The sequence below is a fragment of the Bos grunniens genome, chromosome X, assembly GCF_055505025.1.
Source record: "Bos grunniens cultivar Pamir isolate PY7600 chromosome X, Bosgru_T2T1.0, whole genome shotgun sequence".
Classification (NCBI taxonomy): Eukaryota; Metazoa; Chordata; class Mammalia; order Artiodactyla; family Bovidae; genus Bos; species Bos grunniens.
This window is the reverse complement of record NC_141194.1, coordinates 122,314,398-122,341,444: the sequence shown is the minus strand read 5'-3', so window position 1 is coordinate 122,341,444 and position 27,047 is coordinate 122,314,398. Positions and strand designations below refer to the sequence as shown.

The window sequence follows — 27,047 nt, the reverse complement described above, 5'->3', positions numbered from 1 at the left end:
TGTAATCTATTATTATATAAACTTTTACAGAATCACTTAAAAGAAGATTTAAATAAAGAAGTAGGCATGGATGGGAAGACACAAAATAATTAAGATGTCAGTTTCCTTCAAAGTAATCTATGAATACATTGCAACCGCAATCAAAACTCCAATAGAAGTTTCCATAGAATTTGACTTACTGATTTTTAAAAAAAAAAATCTTCTTTCAGTTTATTCAAAATAAAAATTGAAGATGAGATGTATGAAGGTGAGATGTATGGAAAAAGTAACATGGATATTTACATTACCATATGTAAAACAGATGATCAATGGGAATTTGCTATATGGCTCAGGAAACTCAAACAGGGGCTCTGTGTCAACCTAGAGGGGTGGAATGGGGAAGGAGATGGGAGGGAAGTTCAAGAGGGAGGGGATATGTGTATACCTATGGCTGATTCATGTTGAGGTTTGACAGAAAACAACAAAATTCTGTAAAGCAATTTTCCTTCAATTAAAAAATAAGTTAACTAAAAAACCCCAAATCTTTCAATTTATTCAAAATAAAAACAAACATAGAATTATAAAAATATAATTTTCATAATTGAAAGGCTTGCAAGTTGTTTTTTAAAGTTTTTAAAGCTCATCTCCATCCCTCAATAAAGTATACTTATATTCACTGGGTGCTTTGGAAGGAGCTCTCAGGTGGACTGCTTACTACATCTTGGACTTCCTATCCTGAGGCTGTATCAGTTGGGTCAGGACCATGATGGAATTTTCTGTGTAGTTTTCTAGAATGTAAGTCAAATATGAACTGCTTGAGTTTTTCAGGAGTTACTACATTACTGAAGTCTGCAAACACATGCATATGCCTAAAGTTGTCAATAGCTTTCACAGGGCAATCTGTATGTGCGGAAGACAATGTTTAAATGTGTCACCATCAGCGTGTAAAAATTTATTGTACCGTTTTCACTTATTAATTGTTGGCCTACTTCATTCTGGAACATTTCTAAACTTTCTGTATCTTCTTTCATACAGTGGAACCATATCAGAAAAGGCAGTCTTTCCTCTGTCAATCCCTCTCCATTTTCAAATGCTATTTCTCAGACAAGAGGAACACATTTATCTTGAATCCAATTATATATCTCATCAGAATTTGTCATAGATTCCAAGTACAACATATTTGGAGCAGAAAGCCCTGATGGTTTGTAGATTATGTTGTCTCCATTGTATCTTTCTGGTTCTGAAACAACCCCAAATGCAGCTAGCTAGGACGGCACAATCATCATGCAAAATATTTGCTACTCTGTCAAAAACTCTATAGTTTTCTGAATCTTTTTGCTCAAAATATCTAATGATATTTCTTTTGCTGCGGACAAGAGTGGTGATTTCTGCTAAGTCATGAAGTTCTTGAAGGGGTCACTTTTTTGTTGCCTGATGTAATCTGCAAGTTCTTTCTCTTATCACTACCCCTGTATCTTCTCTTCATCATCTTCCCATTATGCAACAATTTGAAGGTTGTGTATTTGCTTATCCTGTATCTCTGTGTTATATCAGCATGCTGATCGCAATCAACTTTGGCAAACACTACTTGATTTGCATTTGTATATTCTTCCTTAATGACATTGGAAGCTTCCTCAAAAATTGTGTGCAACAATCTGCTTTTTTTTTTTTTTTACCACTTTTTGTTCCATAGAACCATGGAAGCATGCAAGTAATACCTCGTTTGTCTTGGTTTCTGAGACAGACAAGAGCGAAGCTCTAGACTAGCAATATTCCATGACACTTTCTGACAGTTTTCTTTGGCTCCAATACTTGCATATTTTTCTAAGATTTTTTTCCTTCTTTTACATTGTTTTCTTCTTTTTTGTATTACTTTAGTAATGTTCATGTCTACAAACTCAGGTGAATAAAAATTAGGTACATTAAAGTATAATGTTCAAGGTTTCACATAATGAGAAAATCCCAGAATTAGAGGAATCAGAGATCTTGATCACAATATCATCATGGGAATCAAAGCAGTTAGAATTGCATTGTAATATTTACGAGAACTGAACCAAGACCTGAGATCCATGGCATTACACAAGAAACTTCTCCAAAGCCCCATTTTTGTCCCTCTCCTCTTGAGTGGAGTAATTGGAAGGCTACTGAGAATCCACTAAAGACCATGATTTTATTTTGGCTAAGATAATAAAGAGCCATCCTAATGGAAACTGGCCAAGGGCTTTGCCAGTTTCTTTAGGGCCAGTTCTGACATCTGGCCATGTCAGCATGTCACACAATAAGACTCCTTAAAAATATAAAACCAAAAAAGAAGGTAACCAATTCATAATAAAGATTTATTAAGTTATTGAAGGGAACAAGCTACCTTATTCATTCCACTTAACACTGAAAATTTAACATCAGTTTAACATTTCAAGGCTCTATTCTCCTATTCCTTCAAGAAGACTTCTCTGATTCTGCCAATGAGAAGAAATTTTCCTCTTTTCAGAAATCTACAGCTGTACTTCTCATATTTAATGGGCATATATGAATCAGCCAGGTACACTGCTAAAGTGCCAGTTCTCAATCAGTAGGCCTAAGGTGAGGACACTGGAAGAAGCAAGATCTACAACCCACTTCTACAAATACCTTAAGGGCACCTATCACTCTCACTTTGGAATTCTAATTATTTACACACATACCTTCTCCCCCCTCCACTGAATTATAAATTCCTTGGAAGTATGACTATTGTTGTTGTTTAGTTTCTAAGTCATGTCGGATTCTTTCACAATCTCATGGACTGTAGCCCGCCAAGCTCCTCTGTCCATGGAATTTCCCAGGCAAGAATACTAGAGTATGTTGCCATTTCCTTCTCCATGACCTACTGATCTTAAAATTCATATTTTTCAAGTGATAGTGTTTTCTTGTTACTGTATCTAAATTTTCTACATATAGTTCATTTTGATCAGAGAATGTTCAATGTATCATTTCTGCCAGCTTCAACTGAATTTTACTGTCCCACCTAACCTCACCTGGTATCTTTCACACCTGCCTACATAGCTGCGTGTGTTACACTTGGCACCCCTTCTTCATACATTTTTGTTGTAGGTTACAGAGTGTATACTGATTTCTTTTCATACTGGTTAATTTGAGATGATTTCTGAAAGAAGGAGGCAATAAAATCTTTACTTCATTTGTCTTCAAATCTTTGCATGTTTTAATGTTGACTCTTTTTGTTACATGTGTGAAGTACAAGGAATATAATTTTCCACAGATTGTGAGTAAAATAAAAACCATTGAAGTATTATCTCCTTTAAATATACACAGTTCCTATTTTTCTTTGACCTCACATATCCATTCCATATCCCCAGTATTTCTATCCTAATATATTTTTATACTTGAATGTCTATAATTAAGTCACATTAAAATACATACGTAAATTGAAATTAAAAATTTTCTATTGGTGCAAAGTTCTATATGCCTTTCTTCTGAACTGCATTATAATTATAATTATCACTATTACACAATTTTAAAAAGAATATAAAATGTTTGATTATTTCATTAAATATTAAATATTTTATTAAATAATGATTAATTATTCATCATTTTATTTATAATATTAAATAAAACATATACTATTTATTAAGCCACTAAATTTATTAAAAATAAAATTTTATTGCAAATCCATTTCTGAATGCATTGGATGAGGATAGGTTCTCCGTTAACTTAGGTATCTCTTAACTGATACTACTTTCTGACAGAATTAGATAAGGTTCAGCATCAATTCTATCCCTCTTTTACATTTTTGTATGCATGAGGGCTAGGAAACTTTGTTCACATAAGCAAGTATTAAAAGGAGTTTGGTATAGCAAAGTCACTCTATTGCTTGAACTCCTTTTGAATCATATACCCTAATCACTTATTCATATTTCATAAAAAATTATGTTTAATGATCTATCAGTGGGCAAGTTTATTAAACCTTCTACTATCTTTACTCAGGCTGATTAATTTCAGGAAAGAATATATAAGGAGAGGATATGGAAATAGATACAGAGTACCTCTGTATTCCCAGGGGTCTATTTACCCCAACTCGAAAACTGTATTCAACCATTTTACAACTGGAAATTTCAGTAATATAATTTTTTATTTAAAAAAATGAAAAAGCTTAAAGCAAAAGGTTAACATTTGTTAATATTGGATATGGTATATGGGTGTGTCTCTTCAAGTACTCTGTATACTTTTCTCTGAATTTAAACTGTCTCATGTAACATAACTCATTTCATCTTGACAATGGTTAAAAGAACCTAATGAGAACATTTTGCTCAAGTTTGAGTACAAGTCCACCCATTATCTAGCACACCTGATTCCACTGTGGCATGTAGTTGCTTAGACTTCTCAGACTTCACTGTGAAGTTCAAGATGTACTTTTTTAAAACAACCATTTACAATAACTATTCTCAAATCCACTGAGAAAGTGTGTAGAGAATGTGGAGGCTTATCAAGTTTGAAAGCCCCAAATACGGCTGATGGGTGTTTATGTTTAACCAGCCTCCACCACCACCCCATCACCACTCACCATAACCACAACCACACACACTGAAAATTTGCTGTGTAGTAGGATCCTTGAGAACAGGATTATAGCCAAAGTTCGATAACTAGGATATCTGGCCTTGGGAACTGATGAGGTTGGGATAGTGTAAAGAACCATTCTGAGCCTGGACTGGGAGTGGGGAGGTGTTGGGAGAGAATGGATACATGTATATATGTGGCTCAGTCCCTTTGCTCTTCAACTGAAATGATCACATCATTAATTGGCTACAGCTTAATATAAAATTATTAATAGCAGAAGTTACATTCCTTCTCCTTCACCCTATTTATTAAAATTTGAAGTCATATAAAGTAAGATGAAAACTAAACAAAACAAAACAAAAAAGAACCACTCTGAAACTACCTGGCCTGAAAGAGGCCATAAATGATATATACTAACCTTGACTACACAGCTTAGATGGCCCAAAGCCAAGAAGTGTTCATTGAGTAGTACAACACCAAGGTTTATGAAAATCATTGCAAAAACAGTCTGTTAGATGAAAAGAAGTACAGACTGATAGGCTTGGTGACCTGGGTTTCCACCCTGGTTCTCCTACCGTGTGCTAGCTTAGTGATCTTGAACATGTTCCTTAAGCTATGCAAAGCCTGGTGTGATCACATATAAACAGGGGGTTATAATAACTATCTGAAAAGACTGTTGTGAGAATTAAGTTAAATGAGATGATTTTATGTTATAGGTCCTGGTCAGACCTGCACAGAATAAGCATTCACTGAAAGCATGTTCTTCTATCATTTTCTAAAAGACATTTTTATATGATTTTAAGTATAGGAGGCAGAGAAGAATAAACAGATAAACACATAAATGATAGCTTGCCATTGGGAAGTGTATGAGTTCTAGGTAGATACTGATATGCAAGTTTAGGGTACTGCCCTGGTTAAAGGGCTCTGGTGTTCAACTGTCTGTGTACAATTCCTGGCTCTGCCATGTTCTACATACATGAACATAGACAAATCACTTCACCTCTCTGTGCTCAGTTCCTCAGCTATAATAGCACTGCTATAGACTGAATGTGTCCACCTAAAATTTATATGTTGAAACTTAATTCCCAGTGTGATGATGTTAGGCAGTGGGGCCTTTGGGAGGTGATTAGGTCTTAAGAATGAAGCCTTCTTGATCGGGACTGGTGCTCTTACAAAAGAGACCCCAGAGAGCTCCCTAGTTCCTTCCACCATGTGAAGACACCACAAGAAGCTGGCCATTTATGAACCAGAAAGTATGCCCTCATCAGACACTGAATCTGCCAGCAACTTGATCTTTGATTTCCCAGACTTGAGAACTGTGAGAAACAAATTTCTCTTGTTTATAAGCCACCCAGTCTAAAAGACAAGTGACTTCCTCATGGAATTGTTCAAAGGACTGGAAAGGGATAATCAATGAGATGCTTTAGCACTGTGATTGACACGTACTAAATAGTGTTTGCTATTTTACACAAAAACACACTCAACTTTATTCAAAGCCTTATTCCCAACAAACCATGCCTCTATGACTTTCTAGTACAGTTGTTTCTTCAAAAAATTGCTAAATGAAGGCTTTAACTGACAACCTAGGTGAACAGTCATTCCTTTACAGCCTTCTTTCTCAAAGTATATTCTTCAGAGATCAGCAACATCAGTGTTACCTGGGAGCTTACTAAAAATGCACAATCTCAGGACTTGCCTGGTGGTCCAGTTGTTAAGATTTTGCCCCCTAGAACTGTGTCCCCCTAAAATGCAGGGGATGCGGGTTCAATCTCTGGTCTGGGAACTAAGATCTCACATGCTGTGTGACATGGCTAATTTTTTTTTTTTTAATGCAGAATCTCAAACCTCACCCCAAATCTACTACATCAGAATCTGCATTTTAACAGGATCCCAGGTGTTTCCAAAGCATGTCATAGACTGAGAAGTGCTAATTTACATCTCCACCTAGTCACTTGGCTTCCCAGGTGGCACTAGTGGTAAAAAATCTGCCTGCCAATGCAGGAGATGTAATGGTTGTGGGTTCGATCGCTGGGTCGGGAAGATCCCCTGGAGGAGGGCATGGCAACCCACTCCAGTATTCTTGCCTGGAGAATCCCATGGACAGAAAAGCCTGGAGGGCTACAGTCCATAGCGTTGCAAACAGTCGGATACGACTGAACAGCTAACGCACACACACACACAACCTAATTGGTGTGAAGTAGTATCTCATTATGGTTTTGATTTGCATTTCCCTAATATAGCCCACCAGGCTCCTCTGTCCATGGAATGTTCCAGGCAAGAATACTGGAGTGGGTAGCCATTCCTTTCTCCAGAATAATAGTGACAGTGAAGTGTTAGTTGCTCAGTCATGTCTGACTCTTTGCGACCCCATGAACTGTAGCCTGCCTAGCTGCTCTTTCCACGGGATTCTCCAGGCAAGAATACTGGAGTGGGTAGCCAGTCCCTTCTCCAGGGGATCTTCCTGACCCAGAGATTGAATCTGGGTAATGAGTATCTGTTATATATTTGTCACCCACTTTTATATCTTCTTTGGAGAAATGTACATTCAAGTCCTTACCAATTTTTTAGTTCTTTTGTTGTTGTTATTGCTCTATGAGTTTTTTTTAATTTATTAGGATATTGTTGTTGTTTAGTCGCTAAGTCCTGTCTGACTCTTCGTGATCCCATGGCCTGCAGCACGCCAGGCTTCCCTGTCCCTCACCATCTCCCAGAGTTAGCTCCAGTTCATGTCCATTGAATTGGTGATGCCATCCAACCATTTCATCCTCTGTCACCTCTTCTGCCTTTGATCTTTCCCAGCATCAAGGTCTTTTCCAATGAGTCAGCTGTTTGCATCAGGTAGCCAAAGTATTGGAGCTTCAGGATATTAGGATATTAATCCTTTATTAAATGTTTGATTTGCAAATATTTTCTCTGACATTGTGAGTTGCCTTTTTACTCTGTTCATAGTATTTCTTTGATGCACAGAAGACTTTAATTTTGATGTTCAGTTTATCTATTTTTTCTTTTGTTGCCTGTGCTTTTGGTGTAATATATAAGAAGTCACTCCCAAATCTACTTTTATGAAGGCTTCCCCTATGCTTCATTCTAAGGGTCTCCTAATTTTAGTTCTTATATTTAGGTCTTTGATCCTCTTTGTGTTAATCTTTGCATATGATATGAGGTATGAATCCAACTTCATTCTTTTATTAATACATAAACATATCCAGCTTCCCCAGGATGACTTGTTAAAAGATTGTCATTTTCCCATTGAATGATCTTGGCATCCTTGTGAAAAATCAATTGACCTTAGACATATGGATTTATTTCTAGACTCTCAGTTCTATTCCATTAATCTATGTATCTATCCCTATTCCTTTATCGACATTTTTTTTCTTTTAATAGTTTTGGCTGCGCTGGGTCTTTATTGCTGTGCCCTGGCTTTCTTTAGTTGTGGCGAGGGGGTGGGGCTACTCTTCATTGTGGCGCACAGGTTTCTCATTACAGTGATCTCGCTTGTGGAGCACAGCTCTAGGTATGCAGGCTTCAGTAGTTGCAGTATGTGGGCTCAGTAGTGGTAGCACATGGACTCAGTAGTTGCAGCTTGCAGGCTCTAGAGTGTGGGTTCAGTAGTTGTGGCACATCGGCCTAGCCTCTCTGTGGTATGTGGAATCTTCCTGGACCAGGGATTGAACCCATGCCTCCTGCATTGGCAGGTAGACTCTCAACCACTAGATCACCAGGGAAGCTCCTACCAACACTTTTAAAAATTACTGTATCTTTTCAGTCAAGTTTCAAAACAGGGAAGTGTGACTCCTTGCTATTGACTGAATACTTGTATCCTTCCAAAATCACATGATGACATCCTAACCTCTAGGGTGATGGTGCTTGGATGTGAAGTCTTTAGAAAGTGATCAGCTCATGAGAGCAGAGGTCTCATAAATGAGATTAGTGCCCATATAAAAGAAACCCTGAAAAGCTCCCTTGTCTCTTCTGCTATATGAGGACACACTGAGAAGATAGCTATATATGAACCAGAAAGCAGGTCCTCACCAGATGACAAATCTGTTGTGCTACATTCTTGGACTTCCTAGCCTTCAAAACTGTGAGAAATAAATTTCTGATGTTTATAAGCCATTCAGTCTATGGTATTTTGTTATAGCAGCCTGAACGGATGGAGACACTCCTTCAGGTTTGTTTTGTGTCTTTAAAACTGTTTTTGGCTACTCAGAGTCCCTTGAAATTTTATATGAATTTTAGGATCAACTTTTCCATTTATGTAAAAATAAGGCGGGTATTTCACGTCTGACTCTATGGACATGAGTTTGAGCAAGCTTCAGGAGTTGGTGATGGACAGGAAGTCTGGCATGCGGCAGTCCATAGGGTCACAAAGAGTCAGACACGACTGTGTGACTGAACTTAAGGGGGCTATTATGATATTGACAGGAATTGTACTGAATCTTTAGATCAATTTAGGAAGTATTAGATAGTGATAATACTAAATCTTCAAGTTCATGTACACAAGATATTTTTCCATTTATTTAACTCTAATTTCTTTCAGCAATGTTTGTAATTTCCAATGTATAAGTCTTGTACCACCTTGGTTAAATTTCTTGCTATTGTGAATGAAACTGTTTACTTTAAATTCCTTTATGAATAATTTATTACTAGCATATAAAGTTACAATTGATCATTTTATGTTGAACTTATATCCTGAAAATTTTTTGAATTTGTTTATTAGCACTAATAGTTTTTACGGATGCTCTAGGAATTCTATATATAATATCATGGAATTTCTATATATACGATCATGTCATCTGAAAATAGAGATAGTTCTACTTCATTTCAATTTGGATATCTTTTCTTTATTTTTCTTGCTTAATTGCTCTGGCTAGAACTTCCTATACAATGTTGAACAGAATTGGGGAAAGCAAGTTGCATGTCTTGTTCCTGATCTTACAGAGAGAGTTTTCAGTCTTTCACCATTAAATATGTTGTTCACTGTGAGTTTTTCATAAATGCACTATATTATGTTGAGGAAGCGCCCATCTATTTCTAATTTGTTGAATATTCTTATCATAAATATCGAAATCTAATTTTATCAAATGCTTTTTTCTGCCTCAGTTGAGATAATCATATGAGTTTTCTCCTCCTTCATTCTGTTAGTATGGTATATTAAATTCTGAACTGAATCATGTCCCCCTCAAAAAAAAAAAGCATATGTTGAAGCCCAAACCCTCAATGTGACTGTATTTGAAGATAGGGTCTTTAAGGAGGTAATCAGATTAAATGAAGTAATAAGGACAGGGTGTTAATCCAATAGGACTGGTATGCCTACAAGAAGAGGAAGAGACCCTAGGAGTGCATGAGCATAGAGGAAATGCCATGTGAAGACACAGCAAGAAGGAAGCAAGGGAGAAGGCTCACTAGAAACCAACCAGCACCTTGATCTTGGACTTTCAGCCTCTATATCTGAGAAAATAAATTTCTGTTATTTAAGCCACCCAGGCTGTAGCATTCTTTTAAGGCAGTCCTAGTAGACTAATATATACGGACTGTTCTTTTTCCTTAATGTCGAACTCCTTGCATTCTTCAGACAAATCGCAACTCCTCATGGTTTAGAGTCCCCTTAATATACTGCTGGATTTGGTTGCTAGTAATTTGCTGATGATTTTTACATCCATATTTGTAATGGATATCAATTTGTAGTTTTCTTTGCTTGTGAGGTCTTTGTCTGGCCTTGATAGGAGAATGCTGGTTTCAAAGAATAAATTAGGGAACAATCCCTTCAAAATTACATATTTTGGAAGAGTTTCCGAAGAATTTGTGTTAGTGCTTTTTAAAATATTTTGTAGAATTCATCTGGTCCTAGGTTTTTCTTTGTGGAGAGGTTTTTGATTACTGATTCAATCTCAGTTTGTTATGAGTCTACTTAGATTTTCTATTTCTTCTTGAGTCAGGTTTGGTAGTTTGTTTCTAGGACTTTATCCATTTCGTCTAGAATATCTAATTTTTTTGGCATGCAATTGTTCACAGTACTATCTTACAATATTTTTTATTTCTGTAGGTCTGTAGTAATGTCAACTTCATTTTTGATTTTAATAATTTGAATCTTCTTTTTGTGTTTCTTGGCCAGTCTAGCTAGAGGTTTGCCAATTTTATTGATCTTCCTGAAGAACCAACTTTGGGTTTTATTGATTCTATTGCTTTTCTCTTGTGTACTTTGAAAATTTTCTACTTTAAACTCAACCCTTCCTTCTGCTACAGTAGGGTTTAGTTTTCTCTTTTTTTGCCTTTATGGTGCAAAGATATAGATTATTGATTTGAGATCGTTCTTCTTTTGTAATGTAGGTGTTTATAGTCATAAATTTCCCTCTGAGCACTGCTTTCATTGCATCCCTTAAGTTTTGGTATAATATCGTTTCACTTTCATTTACCTCCAATTGTTTTACATTTTCCCTTGTGATTTCATTAGATCCATTGGTTGTTTGAGAGTGTGCTGTTTAATTTCCACATATTTGTGAACTTTTCAGATTTACTATTTTAGTGATTTCTAGTTTCTGTTGAGTTAGAGAAATTACTTTACAGAATTTCAATATTTTAAAATTTACTGAGACTTGTTTTGTAGCCTAATTTATGGCCTATGTCTCCCAGATAGTGTTCCAAGTGCACATCAGAAAAATGTATAGTCTGTTGCTATTGCATACAGTGTTGTTAGGTCTAGTTGGTGTGTAACATTTCTTTATTGATCTTCTCATTATTCTATTCATTTTTGAAAGTGAGGTATTTAAGTCTTCAAATATTATGGAGAACTATCTATTCTATTTCATTTCTGTCAGTTTTTGGCTCCTATATTTTGGGGTTCTATTATTAGCTATGTATATATTTATATTATTGGATCTTCTTAATGGACTACTTCTTTTATCAATGAATAGTGTCATACTTTGTCCCTTATAATGATTCTTTAATTAAAGTGACCCTCTTGTAAAGTGAATATAGCTGGATCATTTTCATTAAAAGTTTTTAATGAAATTTCAGAAAAAGTGAGGGGAAAGTACAGAGATTTCTCATGTATCCCCTGCCCCACACATGCATATCTACCCTCATTATCAACATTCCCACCAGAGTGGTTTATATGTTACAATTAATGAACCTACATTCACATATCATAATCACTCAAAGTTCATAGTTTATATTAGGGTTCATTCTTGGTGCTGTATATTCTATGGGCTTGGACAATTGTATAATGACTTTCACTCAACTTTATCAAGTTGAAGAAGTTCCACTCCAGCTTATTAAGAGTTCAGTGTGGATGTGTCAAATGCTTTTTCTGCATTTATTGATATGATCATGTGATACTTTTTCTTTTTTGTCTGTTGATAAGATATATTACATTGATTTTCAAGTGTTGAATCAGCCTTGCACACCTGGGATAAATCCCATTAGTCATGGTATAAAATCTTTTTTATACATTGTTGGATTCAATTTGCTAATATTTTGATGAGGATTTTTCCATGTTCATGAGCGATATTGGTCTGCAGTTTTCTTGTAATGTCTTGTCTGGTTTTGATATTAGGGCAATGCTGCCCTCAAATGAGTTACGATGTATTCCCTCTGCTTCTATTCTCTGAGATTGTAAAGAATTGCTATAATTTCTCTTTTAAATGATTGATAGAATTCAGCAGTGAACCCAATCTGGGACCAATGCTTTCTATTTTGGAAGGATATTATTGATTCAGTTTCTTTACATACAGGCATATCTGTTGTCTGTTTCTTCTTGTGTGAGCTTTGGCAAATTGTGTCTTTCAAGGAATTGGTCTAGTTCATCTAGGTTATCAAATCTGTGGGCTTAGAGTTGTTCATAGTCTTCCTTCATTATCATTTTCCTTTGTTGTCTGAAAGCAGACATTGTATGACTTAGTCTTTTAAATTTGTTAAGTTGTGTTTTATGACCCAAATTGTAGCCTATCTTGGTGACTATTCCATGTTAGCTTGATAAGAAGGTGTATTCTGCTGTTGTTAGATGTAGTCAAGAGATATCAGTTATATTCAGTTGACTGATGGGTATTGTTCAGTTCAACTCTGTTCTTACTGATTTTCTGTCTGTTGGATCTATCCTTTTCTGAGAGAGGGATGTTGAAATTTTCAGCTATAATAATAGATTTATCTATTTCTCTTGGAAGTTCTATTAGTTTTTGCCTCCCATAGTGTGATGCTCTGTTGTTTTCCTTCTAACACTGGCTCTCTTCCTAGGCTACTGGTTTTCAAGGCTGCCACTGAGTTGGGGAGAGGAGGATGTAAGTAGGGAAAGATAAAACACAACAAAGTCTTCTATTCTTATCAAAGCCCAGCTATTTTTCTTGAATAAAATTCTCCATGGATTTTTGAAGCCTTTGGTTAATTTCTAGAAAAAGTTGTGAACAAGTTGACTTTGATAAATTTGCCAGTGTTTTCCCTGCTTTCACGAAGGAATGATTTTTGGACATCCTTACTCCTCTATTCTGCAAGTGCTTCTCTCTATTGCTTTTTGGTTCTAGTCCCACACTGTCTCTGTGGCTTTGGGCTACTCATGTTACTTCTCCAGGCTTTCTTCCTCTGTACAACGTAAAGGGGTCTGTGAGTGTGAAGGCCAGATAATCTTAAGATTTGAGATTAGGATGTAAGTTATCATTGAAACATAAAACAGTATTGTTTCGTAGTTTAATGGTAAGCATTAAAAAACATTTCTTAGTGGTATATAAGAGAGCATCTTACTAGTATGGCATTTTAGATTCCATGAGATACATTAAGTTAGTCACATTCAGGCTTTGAAAGTGAAGTGAAAGTGAAAAAAGGGGCTTTAAGGCTCATTAAATTCATGGCCAGTTGATTTAAGCTTTAAGCCCTGGGTCCTGGATCTATTATTAGACTTCTCAAACACCCCCTTCTTTATAAACCTGGGAAAAGGGGTAAACTTCAAACCTGTTGATTTTTAATCCTAGATCACTAAAACTGGCAGGAAGCCTAGAGATCAGTGTCCACCCTCCTCTACAAAAGGATTTCTCAATGACCCAGAGACTTAGTGGCAGAATGAAACTTAGAACCATGGTTCCTTGCTCTTCTCTACTAGGCTACGTCTCTTGCATCCCTTTCCTCTCAGCTTCACATTTATCTGCATATCATTTTTCCCTATCATTCCATAGTCGTGTTCCTTGCCTTAATGGGCAATTAGAATGGAGACAGCTACACATTTTAAAAACCATTAAATCATGTTTGTATTTTAAGTAATGTGATTTCCATTTGGACATGAGTAAAAATGCGAAGATAAGCCAGAGGCCCATTGCAAGCCAGATTCTCCTTCCAGGCAGCAAGCAGCCAGATCATTGTTGGCAAGAAAGAGTGGGCTAGTGGTGGCCATTGTTAGCCCTTTGTCATTGTTTACTCGCTCAGTTGTGTCCAACTCTTTAGCAACCCTATGGACTGTAGCCCACCAGACTCCTCTAACCATGAGATTTCCCAGGCAAGAATACAGGAGTGGGTTGCTATTTCCTTCTCCAGGGGATTGTCCCAACCAAGGGATTGAACCCACATCTCCTGCATTCACAGGCAGATTCTTTAACACTGAGCCACCAGGGAAGTCCCTTAGTGGTAACCCAAATGTTTATAAGTCAACTGGGTCAGAAAATTAAGGTTTTAGCTTCTGCTCTGACAATATCTGGCTGGCTGTATGACCTAAGATCTTGGTTGGTGGGGCAATACTTGGTCTGAGGTTTCTGAAGTGCAAATGGAATAATCTGGGAGGCAATATTTTTAGGAGAAGATGGATCAAAAGCTAAAGACACAAGATCGGGCAGGTTCAGGGTGTTATGGACATAGACTCAAAGGCTAAACAGATAAGGATTAAAAACCTCAAAAAAGTATACACCGCTTGATGTAGAAATTCAGTTTCTAGGAATTTATTCTTTGGAAATAATAAGATAAACATACAAATGTGTGTATATAGGACTTCCCTAGTGGCTCAGTGGTAAAGTATCCACCTGCCAATGTAGGAGACATGGGTTTGATCCTTGGGTAAGGAAGATCCCCTGGAGGAAATGGCAACCCACTCCAGGATTCTTGCCTGGGAAATCCCATGGACAAAGGACCTTGATGGGCTACAGTCCATGGGGTCACAAAAGAGTTGGACACAACTTAGTGACCAGAAAACAACGTGTGTGTATACAAGGATAAATACAGAAACAATTCATTACAGAGACAAATTGGAAATAATTTAATATTCACCAACATGTGGTTAAGTACATGATAGTTCCTCTCTACAGTAAAATGTTCTGCAGACACCAAAAGTAAAAATGCAGTATTTGTGGTCATGGAAATCTTTGCACAATTGATCAAAAGGCAAGCTATAGTGTCTGAAATATAATTTCATGTGTATAAATTTAAAACACATGTGACTCTCTATGCATAGGAAAAAAGACTGAAAACATGTTCACTAAATGTTGAGTGGTTTCTTATGGTTGGTGGAGTTAATCAATTTTTTCTCAATTTTCTTGTCTATATTTTATATACCTTCTACAAAGAATATGGCATTTTTGAATAATTAAAAAGTTCAGTGCTTAATAAAAAGCAAGAGAGACCATTTAAAATAGAAGAGGCTAGAGAATTCCCTGGCGGTCCAGTGGTTAGGACTTGGTGCTTTCACTGCCAGGGATCTGGGTTTAGTCCCTCGTCTGGGCACTAAGATCCTGTAAGCTGCACAGCATGGTCAAAAAATAATAACAATAAATTAAAATCACTTTAAAAAATAAAGCAAAAGAGGCTAAGAAGCAGGGGAGACTATGAGAATGAAGCTGAAAGGATGGATCTTGGATGAAGCAGTGCTGACAGGGGAAAGGCAGAACTTTTCTTTGTGATCAGAGCTGCTCTGACTTTCTGGAAGGCTTCTGTGGGGGTAATATAGGGGAGGGGTACTGAGAATTGAAGGGCTTGTGTCCCAGAGCAAGGCATGTCTTTGGCCCACATATCCACACAACCCTCCAAACAACACCTAATCCAACTCTCCAACAAGTGCTCTGTAAATGTTTAATGACTGAATAATGATAAACAGATACACAGCTATTAGTCACTCATCAAGGAACATTTTTTTTTTACATAACACAGCAGAGGCAAAAACTGCATGATTTCCGGCAAATCTCCAAGTTAATATTTCAGAAAAACACTTCATTTATAATATTCTGATACTTTCAAATAAACATATACACACAAAGAGATGACTCACCCTGTTATATTTCCATAACTTACTCTGGGCTGGGGAGAAGATATGCCTCTAAGCCTACCATACTATAAAAGATTTATTACATTAAAATTACTTCTCATTTTTATAAAATGATTAAACCCAAGCTTGCTTTGAAAGGATCTGGAGCAGTCAGCCTTAATCTAGTTCTCCTGCTGGTACTGACCAGCCAGGAGGTGTTCAACAGGTCATGTCCACCCCACCCCCTGAGGCCTCCATGTCTCCATCTATACAATCTACTAAAGACCTCCTCCATATCTAACAGAAAGGTCTCCACAGTGGATAAAAGTTACAACAAGCCCCTGTGTCACCTGTTAAAAATATAGAAGATTCTTTGCATTCCCACCCAAAGCCCTGGCTCCATGAGGGTTTCTGGTATTAAACATGCATAACTCCCTTTCTTCAATGGGATGATTCTGCTTGTGCTGACTCTCATGGGTCAAAGTCACCACTGAAAGGATTGGGAAGACAAGCTGATCTCCAGAGACCCATGACGACTGGTGGTGAGAAAGGAAGACCTCTCTCTGCTCAGCAGTGACCTCCACACATTAGACTCCTCCTCAAAAAATCTCCATCTAGTATATTCCACCAATTGGTGAGATGCTGAGGTTGATCAATGGGTTTGCACATACATAGAAGCCATTCATCCATTGGTGTCTACTGTTTTCAATCAGCCCTTCACTTTTCACTTTCATGCTTTGGAGAAGGAAATGGCAACCCACTCCAGTGTTCTTGCCTGGAGAATCCCAGGGATGGGGGAGCCTGGTGGGCTGCCGTCTATGGGGTCACACAGAGTCAGAAACGACTGAAGTGACTTAGCAGCAGCATAGGGGAGGAAATGATCTTGATCAAAGTTGTGCTGATTCCTTTGCAGGAGGGAGATGAGAGAAATAAAAGGATATATGGACATGGAGAAAGGAGGTAATTCATTCACTGTTTATCAGATTCCTCCTCATCAGTGATTCTGCTTTTCTTGGCTTATTATACATCCTTCCTTTCCATCTGTATTTTGGATATCCAGAAATTATTGCTTTCCTCTATATTAGTTAAGGTCAGTAAAGCTAGCCTCTGTAACTAAAAATTCAGTAGCAAAACAAAAAAAGGGTTGTTTGCCATTCATGTCATAACCCAGTGCAAGCATTCCTGGTCAGGCAGCTCTCTCATTGTTATCCTGTATCCAGGCTCCTCCCATACTCAGAGCTGTTGTTTGTTGTTTTAGCCATGAAGTCATGTCCGACTCTTTGTGACCTCACGGACTGTAGCCGGCCAGGCTCCTCTGTCCATGGGATTTTCCAGGCAAGAATAGTGGAGTAGGTTGCCACTTCCTTCTCCAGGGGATCTTCCCAACTGAGGGATCGAACTTGTGTCTCCCATATTGCAGGTGGATTCTTTACCACTGAGCCACCTGGGAAGCCCAGTGCTTAGAGTTCTCTCCATCAATCTGATTGAGATATGGGAAAAGGATTGAGGATTACCTGGAGCTGTTCTGGGCCAACTCTGGACAAAGTTCACATCATTTACATTTGTTTTATGTGGAATAGTCACATGGCCACACCTTATTGCAGGGGAGCCTAGGAACAACAGTTGAACTACATGCCTAAGAAGAGTAGAACATGAATATTGGTGAGTGCTAGGGATCTCTGCAACATCCTCCAAGGTCAAGTCCTCCATTCTTTGATTTTCAATTAGGAATGCAAATCCCTAAGTCATTACAATAAATCTGGAGATAAGAAAAGACAAAAGGAAAATAAGTGGGTTTCCTGAAACTGACCACAACATGACTTATACCTTCTCTAAATAATCCAAAGGGAAGAGCCGGCTCACAAATTAGAGGTTACTTGAATGAAGACAGAACTCTACTGACAGAAAGGATCTGCTTTCTGACAATGAAGCACTCAACGGCTGAGTCACATAATTAGAGGTGAATGACAGGTGACACAAGCCACGCACACTGCCTCTCAGCCTATAAATTATGCTGCTATTAGGGGAAGTTACAAATGTGACCAATTGGAGATATGCAATGGGAAAAGGTGCAGAACTCCATATATGTTTGCAGGCAGATTTCTAGACTTTGGGAGGCAGTGAGTTGAATGGAAATAGAGCAGCTTCTGGAGGTAGACAGTTTGGTTTGAAGGCCAGGACATGCCATTTACCAAGTCTATGGTCTTGGGAGAAGATATCAGCTTCTGTTAAGTCTTGGTTTTCTCATCACTAAGATGAGTATAATAATGATACCTTCCTCACAGAGCTCATGGGAAAGGTAAATAGTTAATGTAAAATTGATTGGCATGAAATTTGGCACAGAGAAGATGCCCAAGAGAGGGTCTCTTTTAAAAAAAAATATTGGCAAGCAATTTGTCAATGTGGGGCCTACTGCTCTAGCCTGTCCTGGACTCTCAGATATCCCACCAGACAAAGGAGAAAGGGGAGGGAATGAGAACAGAGAGCTAGAAGGACCTGCAGGGGGGACTGGCAGGCCACAGCAAGGCTGTTAGTGAGTGAAGTGGAGGAACCTTTGCGGATAATATTAGTACCTATGTCCCAGGATTGTTTTGAGTGTTACATGAAATAATACGTTCATGCTTAGCCCAGTGCCTAGCACATAACGTCAGCCTGAGTACTCATATTATTTATTTTTCTTCTGAACAAAGAAGAGTGGTACCTACCAGCTGGGTAAGGAGAAAGGGAGAAGAAATCGTCGTGTTCCTTTGGGTGGTCTCCTTCTTCTCTGTAATGTACAGGGTGGGGGGGGTGCAGTAGGGGTCCTGGGGGAGTCAGAAAGGCCTGGCAATGCTGCCATCATGAACACTGTCTTCCTCAGTCCAGCCTCAGAGGGGAATGTCTGAAGACAGGATGAGATCATGGCTGGAAAGTTCTTTGTGCTCCAGAGGAGAAACATGTCCTGTACATTTAAGTCGCTATTATTTGCAGAGCCAAATGCCAGGCTTTGAAATGCAGCCAGCCTCTCTTCAATATCTAGTTATGTTTCCACAGCACAGGATGAAAAAAACCAACTGTTTATATGCAGTAGTATTTCTGGTAACTGAACTTACTAGTTTAAAAGGCAATATTTACCGAGCTCACAAAATAGCATGCTTTCTGTCCACAAAGACCTGTTTTAATTAAAGCCCTACCTTTAAAATTCATTAAAGTAATCAGTTCTAAGAGATTAGGAGCCCATGTACTAGATTTCAACCTGGGAGTGCCACATATTCCCTTCTGCAGGTGCAGGAGGCCATGATTTCAACAACTGTGAAGATCTCTCCTTTCACTGAATTTCAGTTTTATTTAAAGGCACTGGCTGCCTAGCCTCGGGAATTTGTCTTTTTTATTAGGCATGAGCGGCTCGGTCGCCTACTAGGTGGATCACCTCATTATTCTCGTTACCTGGGCAGAGTCATGACTCAAAAGCCAGCTCTCCCAGGGCAGACGGAATGGGTTGGGGAAGGGGACTGTGGAGAGATGAAAAGCCACCATGTTCCCTGGTCACAAAGTGGCTCGGCTCTTACGCCCTAGCCTCCTGGCTGTTCAGAGGAAGAGGGCTGGCTGGAAGAGCTCAGTGGGTGCAGCTTAGAGGCGTAAGGTTACATCACTAACTACAACCACCACACGTGTAATTGCTAAAACACACGGAGCACTTCCTCTGGGCTAGGTCTACACAGCTTGTGTTTTGAGCCTCTTGGCAACTCTATGAGATGGGCACTCACATCATCTTCCTTTCACACATGAGGACACTGAGGCTTGGGGAGGACAGGTCCCTGGCCAAAGCCCACATGGAGAGGAAGTGACAGGAAAGCAGCACAGGCAGAAAATGATTGGCCTTGGACCTCCACTGGGGCCACTTTCTATTTTTAACTTATTTATTTTTAATTGAAGGGTAATTGCTTTACAATATTGCTTTTGTTTCTGCCATACATCAACATGAGTAGCCACATGAGTCCCCTCCCTCTTGAACCTCCCTCCCACCTCCCACGCTTGGGGCCCCTTTTTAGAGGTGAGCTCTGTGATGTCATTTCCCTGAGGTTTGGTTTGCTTATGTATAAAGGATGGCCTCTCTCTGACAGTGTGATGGCAAGGATTCCACGTGGTGACACGAGGATGGCATTCAGCACATGTCCTGGCACGGAGGACACACACAACACAGGGTAGCAATTCCTACCAGGAGACTGTAAAATGTGACGCTGGCCACTGTTGGAGGGAGTCAGCTCCCCTGTCAAGGTTGTCCCTTGACAACCTCCCAGCAACCCCGAGTGGGAGAATGGAGGCAGGACAAGTGGCTTGCCAAGGGAAGAGGGGACCTCCATCAGCTTGTGTGTGTGTGGGCGGGAAGGAGGCGGGCGAGTGAGGCAGAACCATGAGTGCAGGGCCAGGGCGGCAGATGACCATCAACCCACTCCTCGCAGTGGGAGTGGAGCTGAGGTTCATACAAGGTACCGTGGCAGGGATCTAGGGGACAGACTAACCGCACAGAACAATGAGACCCGGGAGGTGACAACTGGCCCTGAAAGGGACTCAGTTCAGCAATTTCTCCCTGGAAAACAAGCTGTTGCTGCCAGATGGAAACACTAAGAAAGGCCCTTGACGGCACTCTTGTCCAACCTCTTCACTGTCCACCTGGGGACACCAAGGCCCCATGAGCAGGAGTCTATTTTATGTCCAGAGAACAAGTGTCTACACTGGAGTTCAAAATGACACTGCTATATGAGCCTGACAAAATTATCTAATCTCATTATGCCTCAATTTTCTCACCTATAAAAGATTATGTATTGCACAGAGTTTTTCAAGGATTAAATTAGAGAATGCCTGTAAAACTCTCAGCACAGTGCTTGGCACGCCCTGTAAGCTGGCTCAGAAATTTCTGGGCAGTCCAGTGGTTAAGACTGTGTGCTTCCAATGCAGGAAGCACAGGTTTGATCCTTGGTCAGGGAACTAAAACCCCACAAGCTGTGCAGCATGGTCAATAAATAAATAAATAAAAATAAGCTGGCTTGCACCAGGTCCTGTGACAGTGGGTCCTCCCTACTAGTGCTCACTCAATCATGTCAGACTCTTTGTGACCCCATGGACCATGGCCCCCCAGGATCCTCTGTCCCTGGGATTTCCCAGGCAAGAATACTGGAGTGGGTAGCCATTCTCTTTACCAGAAGATCTTCCTAACTCAGGGATTGAACCTGCATCTCCTGCATTGCAGGTAATTCTTTACCTGCTGAGACATCAGGGCCTGGTGGTACTAATTCTGGAGGACTCTGGAAAATGGCAGTCTTGTTTCACTTTTCCTGCTCCAAAAGCCTCCAGGAGCCCTCTCCAGGGGGATCTTCCTCACCAGCTGTGGCTTCTCCTGCAGAGATGACTGAGCCAGGCCTGCCACAGGCTTGGCATTTGGCAGAAGGTCCAGGTGTCCCTGAGGTGAGGCCATGCCCATCCCTAAACCAGACTTGCTCCTTGGCCAGGCATGGAACAGGGAGCAGAGACTACAGTGGTATGCAAGCTGGATGCTGGCTTGGCCCTCAGTGATCACAAACAATACTCAATTGGGCGAGAAATAACAATATTCACATATTTATTTAACCACTATGAATTGAGTAAAATTTTGTGCCAAGTCCTATGCTTAGTGTTAGAGAGGTGCTGGTGATATAAAAGCAGACAGCATCCCTGACGATCAGGTGCTTACAACATAGTGAAAGGGATTGCCTAATTTAAACCATATACTTCCTGTTTTAATTACTTGCTAGGTGTGTAGGTGATGGGAAGGAAAGAACCAGGTTGCTAGGAGAGTAGATAATGAAGGCTTGGCTGGGCTTGGAGGATCATGAAGGCAGTAACATTTGGTCTGAGCTCTAAAGGATATGGCAATTCACTCCAGTATTCTTGCCTGGGAAATCCCATGGACAGAGGAGCCTGGTGGTCTACAGTCCATGGGGTCTGAGAAAGAGACACACATGACTTAGTGACTAAACAACAACTAAAGGATGTGAAGTTTTCTAGGCAGAGACTGCAGAAGGCAGGGTGGTAGGTGGGAGAAAGGCTTACAGGCAGAGGAAACTTTAAGGAAGACCCCAAGAAAGGAAAGCTTGTGACAAGTTGAAGGAGTTGATAGATTGTTAGTTAGGCTTGGGGTAATCAGGAAAAGGAAGAATGGTACAGGATGAGGTGATGAGGTCAGTGGGCCCATGTCACTCAAGGTCTTTGGTCCAGGATTAGACTTGCTTTTAAAAAGGCCAGTGGGGAACAGTTGATGGATTTTAAGCCAGAGAGCGACATGACCTGACTTAGGTTTTGAAAGATCTGGCTGCCATGCAGAGAATGGATTGTGGGGAGGCAGACCAGAGTGAGGGCGCAGAGACCTGCATGGATGCTATTGTCCAGGAAGAGGTGATAGCTACTCAGAGGAGGAGAGCAGGAAGAGGGGATGCGATGAATTGAATGTGGAGTGTGAGGGAGCAGGAGGGGTCAGGAGTGACTCCTTCTCAGGCTGGCACCCTTGGTGGATGCTGGGAGCTATTCACGGGGATGGGAAACCCCAGAGGAAGTGATGGTGTGGAGTGGGCTGGAAGGACGGGGAGTTCCTTTTGAGATGAGTTGAACTGAGATGCCTGGGAAGCAGGGCAGTGGACAGCTGCATATATAGATCAGGAGCTTAGGGGAAAGAAGCTGGAAATATAAATTCTGTCAGCTCAGTATAGAGGCAGGAATTGAAGGTGAGGCACGAATGAGCTCCCCAGCGGGGCACTGAATTGAGCACGGAGGACAGAAGACATAACACTGATCACCTCCATCAGATTAACGTCAGGGAGAGGACAGACTGAGAAGACTAAGAAGAACAAAGCAGGCTGGGAGCTAGGAAAGCGAGGGTGTCAAGGAGGGAGTCATCATGGAACAAGATAGAAAGCCCAGAAATAAAACCGTGCACCTATGGGTACCTTATTTTTGACAAAGGAGGCAAGAATATACCATGGGGCAAAGACAGCTTCTTCAATAAGTGGTGTTGGGAAAACTAACACTACATGTAAAAGGATGAAATTAGAACACTTCCTAACACCATACACAAAGATAAACTCAAATGGATTAAAGATCTAAATGTAAGACCAGAAACTATAAAACTCTTAGAGGAAAACATAGGCAGAACACTTGATGACATAAATCAAAGCAAGATCCTCTATGACCCACCTCCTAGAGTAATGGAAATAAAAACAAAAGTAAACAAGTGGGACCTAATTAAACTTAAAAGCTTTTGCACAGCAAAGGAAACTACAAACAAGGTGAAAAGACAACCCTCAAGAATGGGAGAAAATAATAGCAAATGAGACAACTGACAAAGGATTAATTTCCAAAATATACAAGCAGCTCAAACAACTTAATACCAGAAAAACAAACAACCCAATTAAAAAGTAGGAAAAAGACCTAAACAGACATTTCTCCAAAGAAGACATGCAGGTGGCTAACAAACACATGAAAAGATGCTCAACATCGCTCATTATTAGAGAAATACACGTCAAAACTACAATGAGATATCACCTCACACCAGTCAGAATGGCCATCATCAAAATGTCTACCAACAATAAATGCTGGAGAGGGTGTGGAGAAAAGGGAATCCTCTTGCACTGTTGATGAGAATGTTAATTGATACAGCCACTATGGAAGATGATGTGGAGATTCCTTAAAAAACTAGGAATAAAACCATCATATGACCCAGCAACCCTACTCCTAGGCATATACCCTGAGGAAACCAAAATTGAAAAAGACACATGTATCCCAATGTTCATTGCAGCACTATTTACAATAGCTAGAACATGGAAGCAACCTAGATGTCCATCAACAGATGAATGGATAAAGAAGCTGTGGTACATACACACAATGGAATATTACTCAGCCATAAAAAGGAATGCATTTGAGTCAGTTCTAATGAGGTGGATGAACCTGGAGCCTATTATACAGAGTGAAGTAAGTCAGAAAGAGAAAGATAAATATTGTATACTAATACATATATATGAAATCTAGAAAGATGGTACCAATGAATTTATTTGCAAGGGAGCAATGGAGGAATAGACATAAAGAATACACTTATGGACACAGGGAGAGGGGATGAGAGGGAGACCTGTATGGAGAGAGCAACATGGAAACTTACATTGTCATATGTGAAACAGATAGCCAATGGCAAGCATTATGTCTCAGGGAACTCAAACGCAGGCTCTGTATCAACCTAGAGGGGTGGGATGGGGAGGAAGATGGGAGGGAGGTTCAAGAGGGAGGGGACATATGTATACCTATGACTGATTCGTGTTGATGTTTGACAGAAAATAACAAAATTCTGTAAAGCAATTATCCTTCAATTAAAATATAAATAAATTTTTAAAAAGGGGGAGTCATCAACAGTAGCTCTGGGGCAGATGCCCTGTAAGATGAGGATGGGAAAATGTCCATTAGATTTAGGAAACTAGAGGTGATTTGGGACAATGAAGAATCAGCTCTGCTCCCCCTTGGGCTGACTGTATGATATGACCATAGTTAAGGTGCAGAATCCAACCTCAAATTCTTCACACGTCCCCTTGCCCCTTTCCCAGACCCACCCACGTGTTGAGAACTTCAGTGGCTGAGCGGAACCTTCCTGAGTACAGTTCATCTGGTCCTTCAGATCTCAGGGTAACTCCCAACTGCTTGCTGTTCCAGGCATCATTTTTCTAACTACCACTTATCGCTAATGTGATCCTCATGCTGACTTCATGTTGTTTGCCTTTTATTGAAGGCTAATAGTTAGGCATTAGCTACAATTTATTCCTACAATCACTTTTCAAGGGCTCAGAAATGATAGCCTTTTTCAATCCTACACTATCAAATGTGTTTCTGACGCCTTTATAATCATAGAATTATATAAATAAATGAACAAGCAAATTATCCAAAGCAAAATGTGATTAGACTCCAGGCAGCCCATCTTATTCTTTAGTATTCCAGATACCCTCCTTTTTAGGTACCTCCCAATCACCTCCCTCACCCCCATATGGATACACAAAAATGAAGCATCAGGCTGGATTACTAAAGTGGCAGACACAAATTGTCAGGTCCATCCTAGGTAGGAAATTTGATGATGCAGATGTCATTGAGAAATGAGCAGTTATTTCAAACCACAGAGACTCATAATTAAACCAAATTCAGGATCACAATTCAATTTGTTTCCAAATTAGTTGTTATTTTCTTATACAGGAAAGCAGAGCATAAGTGAGGGTGGATTTATATTTTATAGTACACAAATTCATCCATTAATGTCTCCTTTGAGGATTCTCATCAAGTTTAGTTTCAAAGATGCCATTAGTGACTACTTAACATCTGGACAAAATGGTTTCCTCTTACTTTCTAGTTGTGTTTGAATTTATTAGGAACGTAACTGAAAATTACCTACCCAGTTTGGCATCTCAAAAATGCCATATAGTTTACAGGTAAGGAAGATAAGACCAAACGTGATGAGTCTAGAGACTTCTTCAGGGAATTGTGCCTGATGTTCTGGGCTCCACGACCTACTCAGGAACTTGGGGAAAATACCCTCTCAGTCAGCAAGGCACTTCCTCTGAAGAACTCATTAGCTCAATTCACAAATAACTTTAAAAGCCAATTATAATTTGATGCCACACCCTTAGAACAATCCACTTGGTCTCCATTACCGTTTCTGGAGCCTGATATGCCAGCAAATTTGGAAAACTCAGCAGTGACCACAGGACTGGAAAAGGTCAGTTTTCATTCCAATCCCAAAGAACGGCAATGCCAAAGAATGTTCAAACTACCACACAGTTGCACTCATTTCACATGCTAGCAAGGTCACGCTCGAAATCCTTTAAGCTAGGCTTCAATAGTACGTGAACTGAAAACTTCCAGATGTACAAAAGATTTAGAAAAGGCAGAGGAACCAGAGATCAAATTGCCAACGTCTGTTGAATCACAGAGAAAGCAAGGGAATTCCAGAAAAAAATCTACTTCAGCTACATTGACTATACTAAAGCCTTTGACTCTGTGGATCACAACAAACTGGAAAATTCTGAAAGAGATGGGAATACCAGACCACCTTACCTGCCTCCTGAGAAACTTGTATGAAGGTCAAGAAGCAACAGTTAGAACTGGACATGGAACAACAGACTAGTTCAAAATTGGGAAAGGAGTACGTTGAGGCTGTATATTGTCACCCTGCTTATTTAACTTCTATGCAGGGTGCTGTGCTGTGCTTAGTTGCTCAGTGGTGTCTGACTCTTTGCTACCCCATGCCAGGTTCCTCTGTCCATGGGATTTCCCAGGCAAGAATACCGGAATGGGTTGCCATGCCGCCCTCCAAGGGATCTTCCCAACCCAGGGATCAAGCCCAGGTCATGCAAAATGCCAGGCTGGATGAAGCTCAACCTGGGATCAAGATTACCCAGAGAAATATCAATAATCTCAGATATGCAGATGATACCACCCTAAGGGCAGAAATTGAAGAGGAACTAAAGAGCCTCTTGATGAAGGTGAAAAAATAGAGTGAAAAAGCTGGCTTAAAACTCAACATTCAGAAAACTAAGATCATGGCATCTGGTCCCATCACTTCATGGCAAATAGACAGGGAAACAATGGAAACAGTGACAGACTTTATTTTCTTGGGCTCCAAAATCACTGTGGATGGTGACTGCAGCCATGAAATTAAAAGACACTTGCTCCTTGGAAGAAAAGCTGTGACAAACCTATTGCTGTTCTGTGCTGTACTTAGTTGCTCCATCATGTCCGACTCTTTGTGATCCCATGTACTGTAGCCTGCCAGGCTCCTCTTTCTATGGGGATTCTCCAGGCAAGAATACTGGAGTGGTTGGCCATGTTCTTCTCCAAGGGATCTTCCCAACCCAGGGATTGAACCCAGGTCTCCCACATTGCAGGTGGATTCTTTACCCACTGAGCTACCAGGCAAGCCCTGACCAGCCTAGACAGCATATTAAAAAGCAGAGACATCACTTTGCTGACAAAGGTCTGTATTGTCAAAGCTATGGTTTTTCCAGTAGTCATGTATGGATGTCAGAGTTGGACCATAAAGAAGGCTGAGTGCCAAAGAATTGATGCTTTTGAACTGTGGTGCTGTAGAAGACATTTGAGAGTTTCTTGAACAGCAAGGAAATCAAACCAGTCAATCCCAAAGGAAATCAATCCTGAATATTCATTGGAAGGAGTGATGCTGAAGCTGAAGCTCTAATATTTTGGCCATGATGCAAAGAACTGACTCATTGGAAAAGACTCTGATGCTGGGAAAGATTGAAGGCAGGAGAAG

At 39.8% G+C, this 27,047-nt stretch overlaps 1 pseudogene; it reads right to left on the bottom strand.

Moving 5' to 3' along the window:
- Positions 1-612: 612 nt before the first annotated feature.
- LOC147341281 (endoplasmic reticulum resident protein 44 pseudogene) lies at positions 613-19,176 on the bottom strand (annotated as a pseudogene).
- Positions 19,177-27,047: the final 7,871 nt, after the last annotated feature.